The 15,676-nt window shown below is 42.4% G+C and overlaps 1 protein-coding gene across 2 annotated transcripts in view; it reads right to left on the bottom strand.

The window, feature by feature from the left end:
- LOC121446296 (E3 ubiquitin-protein ligase RNF216-like) overlaps positions 1–15,676 on the bottom strand; it is a 114,338-nt gene that overhangs the window by 50,064 nt on the left and 48,598 nt on the right. The gene's annotated exons all lie outside the window — the stretch shown is intronic.

Here is a 15,676-nt window from a genome sequence, read left to right as displayed (position 1 = left end):
AGCAGCATAGGAACGAGCTTGGGTGGGGGTAGCGAGAGAAGAAAGGGTGCATGCACGTGTGGGAAACAATGCCAGCTTCAAAGAGACTCTTTGAAATGCCCAGTCCCAAGCATGATGAAGCACAGCTACTGCAGGCATGGCTTTTTTCTCTGTCTGGGAGTGAACCCACATCCCTGGCCACCTGTCATATACAGTCCATCAGCACTGGAGAGCTGCCAGTGGATAAACTGAGGTCAGAGGAACTATGCTGGCATCTTTTAAACCAACTTCCAATATCTGAAACAACTTATTTCATAAAGGGCCAGGCCTGCTTGTTCAGCAGAATGTGCCTGCTGACCACTTTTTCAGCCATAGCCAAGGGCATCAGCACACAGCAGCCTGGGTTGTGGCAGCTCTCCCCTCTGCTTGGGTGCGGGGGGGGGGGGGTAGGGGAGAGTCAGTATTGCTGCTACTGCCTGCCTGGCTCCACAAATTTCCATGTCTGCAAGAAGGGATTTCAAAAGCTCCCACTTCTGACATTCCTATGCAGAGCTTTGTAGACAAACTGAATGATGGCAAAGAAGCCTGCGAATTATGCCTGGGAAAGGCTTAGTTTGGCTATTTGAAGAGCATCTGTTTGGGAGGAGGCTGCAGCCATATGTGAATTCTTCGGCTGTTTATACCCCACACTGCCCCCTCAGCAGAGGGATTTGCTACTCAGCCTTCAGCACGTACCAAAAAGCAAGCTGTGTCACATACTAGGAAAGCAGTGACTCTATCAGCTGTTCTCACAACCCGAACCAGACATTTTAAAAGCCTGTCATGGCAACGCTTCTTGACTCAGAACCCATCCTGACCTGCTAGTCAGGAGGGTCTCTGTGGGAAAGGGAAGCACTAGAAGCCATCTTGAATCTCAATTACAAAGGCTGTATTACAGTTCACATCTAGCACAGCAGTGGCAGCTCCAAAGCAATTGCTGTGACTGGAGCTGGGGCAGAAACGCCTCAAGAAAAGTGGTGCAGCTCTTTCCATTCACACAAATCTAGCACTTCACCTATGACCGAAACACTGAGGCATGCAGCCCTCATGGGGACCAGAGACACACAGATATAAAATTAGAAACACACAAACTTATTTTGACAATTCCATTTTCTTCCGTTTGAGTTCTCTTGAAAGGAACAAAACTCTTTAGCTCTCTCTTAAAGACTGAATGGGGGCTGGAGAGAACTCAGCAGTAAAACGCAATAGCTGTTCCTGCAGAATGCACAGGTTTGATTTTCAGAACGCACACAGGAGCTTATACCCATTTGAAACTCCAGTTCCTGAGGATCCAGTGTCCTCTTCTGGTTTCTATGGGTACTGCACACACATAGTGTACAGATATTCAAGCAGAAAAAAAATGACAAGTTGGTGACAACTGTAATTTTTTGTTAAAAACATAATATATATGCTTCTTCTCTTGACCCTCAGCAGGCCTATGTAGAGATGTCTCCTATCAATTCCGTGTCTAGCCTTCCAATCCAGCTTAATGCATGTTAATACCTTTTTCATTCCATTTAAGATGTCAATGTAGAAATGAGTATGGTAGTGCATGCCTGTCACCACAGCACTGAGAACAGAAGGTCTCTGTGTCTAAACCAAACCAAACCAAACCAACTTAACACAGCCTATTTACTTGTTTATGTGTAACCTACAGTTACTTCCATGCCAAAAGCAGAAGTGAGCAGTCAGACAAGAGTGTATGTATGGTCTCTTTAAAAAAAGAGGTTTGGCGCCTCCTATCTAGCAAATGCCATAGTAATAACGTAGCTATTTATTTCCTATTCATAACTATCCAAAGAGAAAATGGATAGCTTCCTCCCCATTTTTTGACAAGGTCTCATTCTGCAGCCAGTTGGGCCTCAAATTCTTCCTGTCTCTGACTCCCGAAGGCTAGGATTACAGGCATGAACCATTAACTCTGGTCTTGGAAATGGATATCCTTAAGAATAAAAATATGGCCTGGTGATGACAACACGTTTTTAATCCCAGCACTGGTAGAGGCCAGTCTGGTCTATAGAGCAAGTTCCAGGACAGCTGGTCTACACAGAGAAACCTAGTCTCAAAAATCAAAATAAAGCAAAGACCAACAAAATAATAGAATTAAAACTTATACTTGGGAAGAATTAAGGATGAGGAAGAAGTCAAGATTCAAGAGGGAACTTCAGAGAGAGCAACCACCTCTTCAAAATGTTACTTCTTCTTTGTAGAGGAAGTAAGAAGGGAACCATGGGTTTTTGATAAGAGGAAATCCCCCTCTGCTGTATGGGAGCTATTCCTTGTGTTTGTGTTTTTCTAAGGTTAGGCAACACTGCTTGGAACTTACCGTAACCAAATTAGGAAACAAGCTGGCTGCTATCTCTTAAGTGGTCACCACATGGTCAGGATGTACAGGCATGCAGAGACAGTGATGGATGGGAAGGGACTATCAGTTCCAGAAGGAAATGCTATTTGCTTGAGAAATCAAGCTTAAAAATTACAGTTATTCAGAATTAATAATTTTTCTTGCTGTGGCAGTCCAAAAAGAAAAAAAAAAGGGGGGGGGGTGGACACATGCTTCCAAAAGGCTAGGTGTGGCAGTGCACATTTGTGATCCAGCACTCCTGTGGAGGAGGAGCAGTACAGCACACAAGTTTGATTCTAGCCTGGGGTACATACATAGTAAGATGGGGGAGAAGGCAGAAAGACAGGAATTTTCCAGAAACAAACCATGTGGACCAGTAAAATGTGCCACCCATCTTCTTATACAGTCCCAGGACAGCACAGGTAAGATAGGCCAGGGATATGGCATTAATCAGCATTTCAATAGATTAACAGAATCAAGAGCTGAAGATATGGCTGGTGGCAGAGCAGTTGCCGGGCAAATGCAAAACCTCGGGTTTTGGCTAGAAAGAAAGAAGAAGGAACAGAGAAAAGTCTACTTTAAAGACAGGAAAAAAGTAAGAAAGGGAAAAAAATTTCTATGGTAACTTTTCATGTTACCTATCCACCTGCTCTACTTGCCGGAACAGTGATGCTTCAAGTTGGTCTTACAGCTTCAAAACAGGGTTTAGTTATGTGATACTTGACTCCCATGGACCTTGTTCTGCCACTTCTAATTAAAAATTCTCTCTTTCAGGAATGATTTGTGATTAATTTCTGAATGGGAGCCAGCTGAATACAGAACCTAGTCCAACCAGCACTATCTGAGTAACAACGTTCAACCTTAGCCTTGTTTTCCTCCCAAATTTCTGAATCAGCAAGAATCTTGGATGATCTTTATTTCCTTAAAAAAAAAAAAAAGTGCTCCACACAGTTCCAGCTTCCACAATGAAACTGGCCAGAATGGAGATTTAAAAGATAAAGCAAACTGCGGTTCTTTATAGGAACCTTACTTTGTCTTGAGGCAGCTTTTCCTTTCAGACACTTGCCCAGCCGTGTTAGGATGTTATCCTAGCCCTTTTGGCTAGGGAGCACAGGGCAGGAACTCCACAGCGACTATCTTAAAAGTATTCTATTAAAAGCATTCATTAATTTTAGGGGCTTGAGAGATGGCTCAGGGGTTAGGAACACTGGCTACTCCTCTAGAGGACTGGGGTTTAATTCCCAGCATCTACATGGCAGCTAACAATTGTCTGTAATTAATTCCAAGATCCGGCACCCTCACACAGACATACATACACGCAAAACATAATGCAAATAAAATAAAAATATCATTATAAAATATTTATTTTATTATCTTTAATTATGTTGATGTGTGTGTGAGAGAGAGTGGTGACTGTGAAGGCCAGAGACTTCAGGTCCCCTGAAGCTGGAGTTACATCTCTTTGTGAGCTGCCTAACCTTGGTTGCTGGGAAGTGAACTTGGGTTCTTACCAAGAGCAACGGGTGCTCTTAAGCACTAAGCCAACTAAAGCTCCATCCCCACTCAAAGTATTATAATGGTGTCAAAGGGGCTGGGTGTTTGCTTTCTCTTTTGATTTTTTTTTTTTTGAGACAGGGTTTCATGTAGCCCAGGCTGTCCTTGCCTCTGAAGTGCTAATACTGCAGATGTGCACTACCAAACTTGAGTATTTACTTTTTAAAAAGTGCTTCTATGTTGGTTCTAACAATTATTATCCAGGATTTTTTTTTTTCAAGACAGGGTTTTACTTTCCAACAGCCGCGACTATCCTGGAATTCAGAGATCCATCTGCTTCTGCCTCCTGGGTGCTGTGATTAAAGGTGTTTGCCACCACCGCCCAGAACAGGGTTTTGTTTTGTTTTAACAATTTACACTTTACTCAAATTTTATGCTTTCCAAAACACTCTGGGTGACTAACATAAACCTACCAATTAAAATTTCTATTGGCTAAGAACATTGAGGATATCTGGGGTACATGATCTCCCAAGTCTCTTTTAAAAACTGGATCTCTACAATTACAAGCCATGAGACCAAAAGTCAATATTAAACACCTGAGCAGGCTCCACTGGACCAACAGAAAGGTAAACAAACACCGCATCTATCTTGAGCTTCTGTGCTCCAGTCTTACTGCAGGCAGGGCAGTGCAGATGAGTTCTCCTACCGCTTCTACCGTCATACTGGAGCCTGCACTAAGCAGACCAGGGCTAATCAGAGCAGCTCTCCTTGCCTGTCTCTGCTTTCTCCCATGGTACAGCAGACATGGCAGCTATAGACAAATCTCATTGTCCTTTTATGGTAGAAAAATGAATTGCTTGCCCAGTGTTGGGCCCCAGAGATGACAGAAGGGGTTGTGGTTTTTGGCAGCCACAGAATAGTGTTCTTACTTCAGCCACCCTTGGATATATGGTGTACACCAGACATCTGCTAAGGAAGAGAGGCCTGGTTAACTGTTGGAGGCATTCTCCCTTAGCCTGCCTGTGAATAGATAAGCCATTTATGAGGAGTGGTGAGCCTTGGTTTTGTGGAAGTGTTCTTTTTATAAAAACAAAGCATGAAAATGTTTTGTTTTGTGTGAAAGGTCTAAGCAGAGTTGCCCCAGAAGTTAGAGTTCCAACCACTGGAATCAAGTACCTTGTCACAAGCTAGTGGGACTCAGGTTGTATAGTGTACAAGATAGAGGAGACCAGTGTGGCCAAGGGTTCCCCATCCTCCTATGAAGCACAGAGGGCCAGGAAAACAGCCATCTACTGCAGATGAGTCCACCCCAGGAAAGCACAGCAATGTCCCAGGGCCTTCTGCTGATAAAGCAGTAGTTTGCAACACAGTCCTTAAATTGTTTGCATTTCTGTCAAGAGGCCCACAGAAAAAAAGCAGGCTTCCCAGCAGCTGCAGACACACATTGCAAAAGGAGAATTAGGCAATTCTCTGTAGGCCCATCAAGAGTTAGGGAAATTAAGCTTATCTGAGTGAGAGAAATTAAGCTTATCCAACATGCTTTCAGCTGGAAAACAAGCCTTTTAAAATGGGGGGTGGGTAGCATACAACTGTGATGCTTGCAGTTTTTTCCACATTTAAAGTTTGCAAGGACAAAAAAACAAAATAAAACAGAACACAAAAGGCAAGCTGGCCTGTCAAATTGTAGGGACACACCAACTGCCCAGGAATCTGCTCCAGGGGCAACCACAGGAAACTACAAGAAAGAGGAATGATACTCCTGGGCATGCATGTTGGTCTTTACCCCATATGGCCCTGGACTGGCCTGTCTGGCCCAAAGCCACCTCTCATTGGTATCTATAGTTTTAACAAAGGATTGGTGCTTCTTCAGCCACTACCATCTCAGCTTTCTGGAGAAAGAGCCATGCAAACACTAGGAGATTTGTTAACAGGCTTTAGGGTAAAATTAATTAAGGACTGCAAGGTCGCCAGTGATGACCTGTCGTGGTATGTTGACAAGGCTCCCTGAAGGTCTCTTTCTATAACTGCTTTTTTTCGAAGTTAAAGGTTTACCCTCTAAAGCACCGTGAACCCACTGTGACCAATGTAATAGTTCCCTGGTATCTGCAGAACTAACTTCACACTCCTTGTTCTACACTGTGATAGTCCATGATCTGGAGTCTATTTTGCTACCTTATTCTACTTCTTCCCACTATGGTCATACTTGTCTATTGGCTGACCACGAATACAGCCTGGCTCACATGATTCTCTAGGACCACAGCAAAATTTTGTCTCCACATATTAGGTCTCACTGTAGCATAGTCAGGTCAAAAGACAGCTCACATCAGTGGTTTACTCACTCGGTGTGGCAAATCCTAGTGACGTTTGCTTCCTGGGAGTCCCACTATCTCCCACTGCTGTTTAGACGAGTCAGCCTATAGCATTCTTTAAACTACAGCTGTTGAATTACCAAACTGTTCCTATTACTGTGGTGCTCCATTTCCTCTGTGCAGGAGATGTGGGGGGGCAGAGGAAGAGGGCAGCACATGACAGTCTAGGTAAGAAGCAGCAAGGAGACCCTTAAAGGAACACAAGCACTGGCCTTGAGGGCAAAGGGGAGGCTTTCATGGGTGAGAGAGCTTCGAACTCAGAGGGCTATGGAAACTAGAGGTGTTTTTAGCCTCCAAAGACTGACAGTAGAGATGAAAGAAAAAAGACAAGCTGTAGTCAAAGACAAGAAAAAAAAGAGATTGTGGTATTTTATTCACTCTGGGCTAGAATCTGGATCAGCTTCTCAGGCACAGGGAGCTTTTGTAGCAGAAATGCTTTTCATATGAACCTCTGATGGATAATAAATTTGGGGGGGAAAGTGCTTTTATGAGGCTACTGGGATTTAATCTGAGAGACTCTTAGTCTATTTCTTTTTGAAAAGCAAATGCCAATCCTAGGTTTCTAGAAAGCATTGACTTTGGACCGGAAGGACACTAAAAAGATGACTTGCCTCTCTTCTGGCCTTCAGGTAGAATATCCTGTCTGCAAGCTGCCCTGGATGGACCAGTCAGCTGTAGCCACACCCCAGCCTCCATAGTAAGAAAGGGAGGAGGAGGCCACACTGATGCAGGGTCTCCAGTTTTCAGCAGCCTTTCTGCGGGCCACACTATTGCCCTTTGGGTCAGGATGAATTCCATGTGTGTAGCCCTGATAGATTCTGCCTGCCCCACCTCCCAGGTACTGGTTAAAAAAAAACAGACTCTGAAAAATTCGACACAAAACCCTCCTTCTTCCAGGATGATGAGGTCTTTGCCCTCCCACAGGCAGTTGCTGCCATTTTTCTGTTACATTACCAATTTTCTCATCTCAGAAAAGTGACTGACAGCCCTAGGACAAGCCATTTGAGTGAGGTCTTTCCAGTCCCTGTTGGGTAGGCAGATGCATACTAGCAAAGCAAAGCAGACAGGAGCACAGATAGCTAAAATGAGAAGATACAGATATGTTTACTGGGTATTATATTTAGTTACTGCACTGCTGGAACTTGAACCCAGGGCCTTGCACATGGCTAAGCAAGTGCTCCACCACCAAACTACACCTCCAACACTTAGTAATATTTTAATACTAATTATTTTTGGTAAGAAAAATGCAAAGGCAGATAATATAAAGAATCCCACACACCCAGCCACTAATGGCTACTAATGATTGACTCATGGCCTATCCTAGCTTATCTGCCCACTTCATCTTCTTCCATCCCCTACTGTATAACCATGAAACAAATTCCAGACTACTTGGTTCACTTATAAACAATTCAGTGTCTATCTCTAAAAGATAAAAACTCTGAAACTGACACAATAAAATCATTCCAAAAATACAGAAAGAGCGACTGGAAGCCCTAGGTTTGACTCCCACTGACAGCACTTGCTACTGTGTGATTCCAAGCATAAGGTAGCTCACACCCACTAGGGGAGAGCTCCATTAGACATGTCTCTGGATTTCAGTCTAAGGATGGTGTCAAGCTCTCAAGCTAGGGAGTCATGACTACACATACTGAGTTAGGCCTGACCTCAGCAGATCAGAATCTATTTTTCTCCACTACTAACTCTGAGTAACCAAGGTTACCGAGTCATCTCAGGGTTCATTACCATGCAGTGCAGACACAGAGCACACAGTGCACCACAGTTTCAAAGGGGCCGACATCTTCCCCTATTGCGGGCAGTGAGGTTTTCCAGGTCAGGGTAGCAGGCCAGAAAGAGACTTTGTTTTTTTAACTGTGGTCTGTGAGAAGGTCATGGAGAGTGCGGGGACGAGTGAGTTAACAGTTGTTTCCACTCTGCTTCCTGTCTCTAGTTCAGGGAGGACTAAAGGGTCAGAGGCCATGAAAGAACCTGAATTCAGAGAAAATGTAAAATCCACAAAGAGCACCTATGGTCCCAGAGTTGCTCTCATTTTGCTTAGTAAATGGTCCCCCATCTCTTTGCTACCACTTCCCTCCCATGTTCTATGCCTTGACACACACAGCCCCTCTAGGACTGAGGAGCTTCCTGCCTCTGATATTGCCATAGCAACAATGTCTCTTCTACCTGGAAAAGCTGGAAACCCTGCAGTGCTATGTGCTGAGAATGCAAAGGAGACCCCATTGCCCATGCTCTCTCTGGCACCTCATTGCACATGCGTACTCTCTCATACAGAGCCCTTGCTCAAGGACATTACAATGAAATCATTAAAACAAATTAAAGGGCTGACACCTGGTAGTTCACAATTAGTGAAAATAAGACGGGGTAAATCACTGTTTATAAAGGGTTTGCTGATTATTGATTCTTGAGAGATTTTTAACATGAGATTTTTAAAGACAACAAAAACACATTTTTCTTTCAGTGAAGTAAAAAACACAGAAACTTTTCATTAAAACATAAGTAAACTGGTGTGTGGTTTTTAGAAAGAGTTCCTGGTAGACTGTGCAAATGAGATGGGGCTGTGATGAGCCTGAAAAGCAAAGCTAAACCATAAAGCAACTAAGGGGGCAGTTTCTATTTCAATAGATTAAAAATCCCATCTTTTTCTGTAAGTAGTACAGAACAAACACAAGAGGTGGCAGGTATGTTCTGCTTCAAAATCAGCAGACAATAGCAGTCCTGACTTGAAGCAGAGGCAGGGGAAGTAGCTTGGACTCCAAGGGCTACAACTTTCAATTAAGTAAAAAAATATGACCAAGTCACACAGATACGCATATCTTATCTTTACTTTTTTTTTGGGGGGGGAGGGTTTCGACACAGGGTTTCTCTGTAGCTTTGGAGCCTGTCCTGGAACTAGCTCTTATAGACCAGGCTAACCTCAAGCTCACAGAGATCCGCCTGCCTCTGCCTCCTGAGTGCTGGGATTAAAGGCCTATGACACCACCGCCCAGCTGAGGATTCCCTATTCTAACCCCTCCCTTTTCTGACTCCAATTATGTAGTATGAAGAGAGCCTTCACATAAGGCTTAGCAATCTTTTTGTCAGCAAGACATTCGGTTCTTGTCAATGCCAACTTCCTGATTAAAGGTCCTCTCTGACAGAACATGAGTCTAGGCTTCATCATCTCTGGACAATGTGAAAGCTTGGTTTGTCAAAGAGTCAGCACACTAACTGGATCCCCTCAATATCGTGTGGTTAGTAAGTGCCGATGGCCTTACAACCACAGTTGGAGCTGTTCTGACAAACGACAGCTGGACCAGATTAATTTACATTCTCTCCACACATTCATTCAGCTACTGCAGGAAGCTACAGATGCATAGTTTTTAACAGCAAACTGTTTTCTTGCAGATGTGATTTTTGGTTATATTTCATAGACATAAGAGTTAAGAGCACTGGAAATGGGATGGAATAGGGCCTGACAGCTTTTTTTTTTTTTAAGGAAAAAAAAAAAGATGGGCAAGGAAGAGGATTTGTAGGTGAAATGGACAAATAAAGCAAACCCAAGTGATCTTGGGCAGAGATCACATTCTCAGTGTCTACTAAAAGACCCCATACAAGATCTTCATGTTATTTTCATTCAACTCTTTATACTGGCTGTCTTTCCTTAGCACTTGCTTATTGTGGACTGGTGAATATCTACCTTATGACCCTGGCCAATTTTCTAGGAAGCTCTACGTGTACTGTGGAGCATATAGTAGAGTTGTAACTCCAAAAAGATAGAGGTTCAACACGGAAATGTCTGATATTACACAGAATATTTGAAGCCATCTCAGAACCTACAAAATCTACCATTCTTCCATTCCATACCAAATACACCCTTATCCACTGCTGAAAGCAGCATGGCAAAACAATGCTTTGCAAGCATACCAGGAAACTGAACAGACAAACACTTCATCACATCCATGAGACGCAACCTATTTCACATAAGACAGTCTCACTCTTCAGGGATTTGGGCTGCAAGCCTTCCTCTTTCAGATAACGCCTCACTATAAATGCCTTATCTCAGAGTGACAGATTCCTGGAAATCCAACTGGAGTGTAGGTTACTGGCAAACACTGCATGCAATGAGAAAGCAGATGCCTTTGGTCTTGCCCAGGCCAAAATTAGCTCGTGGCTCATTTTTTGCACATGCAAAATCCTCAAGGATTAACTGCCAGTTTAGCAATCTTGTTGAAGAGAAAGGTCACCTAGAGAATTAGGGCAAGTACAGAAGAAAAGGTAGGTGTCCTTCCTAACAGTGCATCCATCTCTGCAGTGAAGTTCTGAATGCATGTATTGGTTTGCTTTAGCACTAACCTAGAAGAATTTTATCAATTCTGTTTACAAGACAGTTGTGCTGACAAAAATACTTTGTAAATACCCAAAGGGAAGAGGAACCCTAACTGTGGAGTACTAGTGCCACCTAGTGGCATTTTGTTTCATAGCACACACAAGACAGCCTAACATGGATGTTGTCTGTTATGAGCTTTATTTTATCTCCCACAGACCCCTTCCTCAAAGAACAAAAAAGGAACCTAGAACATGAGTGCCATTTTCCTTAGGGAAAAGTCTGAAGCACATGGCCCTGGAAGCTTTGCCACCCTGTGCTGCATTCTCTTCACTGTGAGTACTGTGTACGTAAGGATGAAAAAGCTTGATCCTCTGAGAACCACCTAACCGTTTGCACAGTATCAAACTACAGGCTCCAAGCTCTTTCTCCCCTCAACCTCTTCAGACTGCGTGACCTGTCACTTTGCAAATGTGCACTGAGGAACTGGCAAACACACACAGACAAGATATTTTACTTCCACCTTGAAATCCAAATATGCTAAAAGCAACATCAACTTTTTTTTTCTGCTGAGATCCTGCGAGATCCCCATTCCATCATGCAGTGGATCAAAGCAGAAGACTCACCTGTACCTTTCTTGCCTTTCCCACATTTAGCCTGTAACTTACAACCCTGACCTGGGATCCTCTTCTCAAAAACTCCCAGTCACTTCTGGTCCTTGAGATTGGAAGTTATTGCTGAGACAAACTTGAACCTTATGGTGCACCTCCATCTTAACAGGGGAACAGAAAGTGAACTATACATGCCCTGCCCTCTCCAAAACCTGTGACAAAAATTAACATGACATCCATTAGGAACTGCTAGCTAAAAACAATATGTTGTATAAGCAGATACCAACAACTTTTCTAATTCAAACTACTCATTGAACAGTAATTCTTTTATTTCCTCTCTTCTTAGACCTGGCAATTACTGTTCAGAACCCTGCTGCTTGCATCTGGTTGCTTTAAAAACTGTATGTACTTTTCTCCTACCACAACCTTCTGACATGACATTCTGCTTGTGCAACAGAAACACAAAGAAATTCACCTCCAGGGGCTGGAGAGATGGCTCAGTGGTTAAGAGCATTGCCTGCTCTTCCAAGTGAGTTCCAAGACAGGACTACATATAGAGAACCTATCTAAAAAAAACCTGAGAGGGGCTGGAGAGATGGCTCAGAGGTTAAGAGCATTGCCTGTTCTTCCAAAGGTCCTGAGTTCAATTCCCAGCAACCACACGGTGGCTCACAACCATCTGTAAAGAGGTCTGGCGCCCTCTTCTGGCCTTCAGGCATACAGACAGAATATCGTATACATAATAAATAAATAGATAAATAAATATTTTTTTAAAAAAAGAAATTCACCTCCAAGAAGCCAAAATATGTCTTTTCTCTTGGTAATCTGGTATTTCAAGCATCTGTTATAGTAATAGAAAACTAACACAGTTACCTTGTTCTTGGTCTCAGCAAAGAAACTTTCCATACATTTGAATTTTTCTGTTTTCTTGCTGCTACTGATTTTTAGCTTCACTCCACTGTGGTCAGAAAAGACACTTGGTATGATGACAATCTTAAGTCTTAGTACTTGCATTGTGAACTGTCATTCTATCCTGAAGATAGCATATTCATGTGTGCTTGCAAGGGGTTCTTTTACTTCTGATTGGCAGAATGTTGTGTGTCTGTTAGGTCCTACTCAGCCTATAATGTCACTGAAGTCTGCCACTTTTTCAGTCTTCTGTTGGGCTGCTCTATCCATCATAGATCTTGTTTGTGTGCTACGATCCAAAACTTTCTTGAATTCTATTAATGTCTGCTTCATAAAGGGTGCATACAGTCAGTCATCTCTTAGGTGACTGGATTCAGGCTTCCTGTGTGATCTGAATGAGAATGCTGCTCTACTGGCTCAGGCATTTGAACACTAGCAGTGGTGCTGCTTGGGGAGTTAGAGGAGGTGCGGCCTTGATGGAAGAAAGTATATGCTGGGGGGTGGCTTTGAGATGAAATAGGTTTACCCTACACTTCTAATTTGCTCTTTCTGCTTCATGTTTGCTGTTAAAGATGTGATCTGTCAGTTTCCTGCTTCTGCCACCATACTTCCTTGCCCTTATAATTTCTTCTTCTATAAAGTGCTTTCCTTGATCATGATGTCATAGCAACAGAGAAGTAACGATCAACCCCTTTGGGTAGCCAATTTTGCTAATGCTCTAGTTCCCTATATGAAATTGCAACAGTATTTGTGTATAACCTATGCACACCCTCACTTAAAACAACCTCTTAGGGAAGAATGATAAAAAGAAGTCTACACATGTTTAAAGCAGGAGCCATTTTTCCTCCAGGTATTTTTATCTGTGATTAGCTGAATCTATGGCTACAGATCCCATGGATACACAGGATGGTCATGTATTTATAACTGTCTTCTCTTTCACATGATCGTTTTTAAGTTTATTTTGTTGAAGAATAGTCAACCTGCTCTCTTGGTTATCATTTCTGCATAATACCTTTCCTTTCACCTTCAGCCAGCATATATTCACAAACCCAGTATAGGCTTTTGTAGATAGCATAACTCCAGAGCATGAGTTAAAGTACAGTCATTCTGCATGTCGTTTGTTCACGAATTTATTCCATGTTGCATTTAAAGCATCACCAGTAAGAAGGAACTTAATATCACCTTTTTTTTTTTTTTTTTTTTTTTTTTTTGGTGTGTGTGTGTGTGTCTTTTCTGGTCCTTTGTTTCCTGTATCCCTTTATGCTTGGATTTCTTACCAAGATTCCTTTTTCGGTTTTCTTTTGCATATTCTCTATAGAAGTCTTCCCTGAGGTTACCATGGGACATACATAAAATATCTTGCATTCATAACAATCTTTTTTTGTTTTTCGAGGCAGGGTTTCTCTGTAGCTTTTGGTGCCTGTCCCGGAACTAGCTCTTGTAGACCAGGCTGGCCTCGAACTCCCAGAGATCCGCCTTCCTCTGCCTCCCGAGTGCTGGGATTAAAGGTGTGCGCCACCACCGCCCGGCTCATAACAATTTTTTTAAACTGATTTATACACTCTACTTTCTTACATCCACCCACTGTGGATTGACATCACAAATTACATCTTTTTTTGTTGTTGTGAATCTATTAGTACTTTAATAGTTTTTGTCTTTTAAAATCTGTATTATTTATATATAACCACCATATTACATAATTCTGTATGTCCATACAAATTCTCCCTAACATACAATAAAGTTTTATACCAATAGGCCCACTGTAAGCTGAAAATGCATTTGATTCACCTAACTTCCCAAACACCAAAACTTAGCAATACAGCACAGTATAGAAGGCTCACTGTTTACTTGTGGTTGTGTGGCTGACTGGTAACTGTAGCTTGCTGTTGTTGCACAGTATCATATTAGAAGAGTATTATTATAATACATTACTAGTCTGACAAAAAGATCAAAATTCAAAGTACAGTATATTAGGCTGAGCAGATGCCTTTGTGGGTTAAAGCTTACTTCCAAGTCTGATGACTTGATTTTGATTCCTGGGTTCCACATAGTATAAAGAGAGAACCCATTCCCGTAAGCTGCCCTGACTTCCACATGTGCATACACCAACACACAGACTCACATGCACACACAAATAAATGCAATTTTAAAAATACAGGGTTTTTTTTTTTAGGGTAGAAAAACCCTAAATCAGGAAATATTTGTATACTTACTTGATAATCGACTTTATAATTTTATATACATTTGTGCTGCTATTTATTTAGTCTTTTCCCCCAAATACTGGGAATACAGGAAAATACCTGGTTTCTCTTCCCCTAATTTCCGTGTATATGTGCACGTTCATTTATGTGTGTATATATGTATGCACGCGGATCCTGAGTTCATACAGAAGGACACAACCATCTACAGTGGGATCTAATGTCCTCTTCTGGAATAAAGGTGTGCATGTAGACAGATCACTTATACAGAAGTAAATAAATCTTTTAAAGGGGGGGGGGTGGTCTCTCGCTGGAACTTAGGTTCACCGGTGAGAGTCAATTTCTGCCTCCCAAGTGCTGAGGTTGTGGGTGTGCCACCATACCTGGAACTGAAGGCAGGATCTCACACTTATGTAGCAAGTACTTTACTGATTGTGCTTTTTCTAAGCCTTGCTTTATTCTTCTTTTTCTTCATTTTTAAAAAGCTTTTATCTGTCTGTCTGTCCATCTGTCTATCTTTGGTTTAGGGATTCTCTGTAGCTTTGGAGCCTGTCCTAGAACTAGTTCTTATAGACCTGGTTGGCCTCGAACTCAGAGAGATCCACCTGCCTCTGCCACCAGAGTGCTGGAATTAAAGGTGTGCACCACCACTGCCCGGCTTTATTTTTATTTTTTTAAAGATAGTATTTTACTAGATAGCCTTAGGTGGTCTGGAACTTGTTATGATAGCCTGAAACTCATTGCTCTTCTTGCCTCTGCCTCCTGAGTACTGGAAATTAAGGGTGTGTGTCACTGGGCCTGGCCCCATTCAATTTCTTTCAGCTACCAGACTTCCTTGTTTGCAAGGTTTCTGCTGAAAAATCCACTGAATTTTATGCATGCTTCACATGAGGGAGAAAAAAAAGAGGGAGGAGGTGTCTTATAGAGTATCCCCTGGCTAAAGTGGAACTTACTATGTAGACCACACTGGCCTATAACTCACAGAGATCTATTTAATTGCCTCTGCCTCCTTAGTGCTGGGATCAAAGGTATGAATCACCACATTTTTTTTGTTTGTTTGTTCTTTCTTCCTTTTTAAAATGTGTATGAATATTTTGCCTATATTTATATCTGTGTGTGTCCCTGGTGCTTAAGGAGGATAGAAAGGCATTGGATCCTTTAGAATTGGAGTTACAAATTGTTTTGAGCTGCTGTGTTGGTGCTGGGAATTCAACACAGGTACTCTGGAAGAAGAGTCAGTGCTCTCAACCTCTGAGCCATCTCTCCAGCCCCATTTTTTAATGTATTTACTTTGTATGTATGTGTGTATGTGGGTACATGTACCACAGCACCATGAGTAGAGATCAGAGGACAACTTGCTGTACACTTCTTACCAGCCAAACAGGTCTTCAATACTTTGCCTCTCCTTTACT

Source organism: Microtus oregoni, unplaced genomic scaffold (assembly GCF_018167655.1).
Source record: "Microtus oregoni isolate MIOR12 unplaced genomic scaffold, Mior012 000003F_ref0000135, whole genome shotgun sequence".
NCBI classification, from domain to species: Eukaryota; Metazoa; Chordata; class Mammalia; order Rodentia; family Cricetidae; genus Microtus; species Microtus oregoni.
The sequence above is the reverse complement of the archived record's forward strand: the minus strand, read 5'-3'. Positions and strand labels throughout refer to the sequence as shown.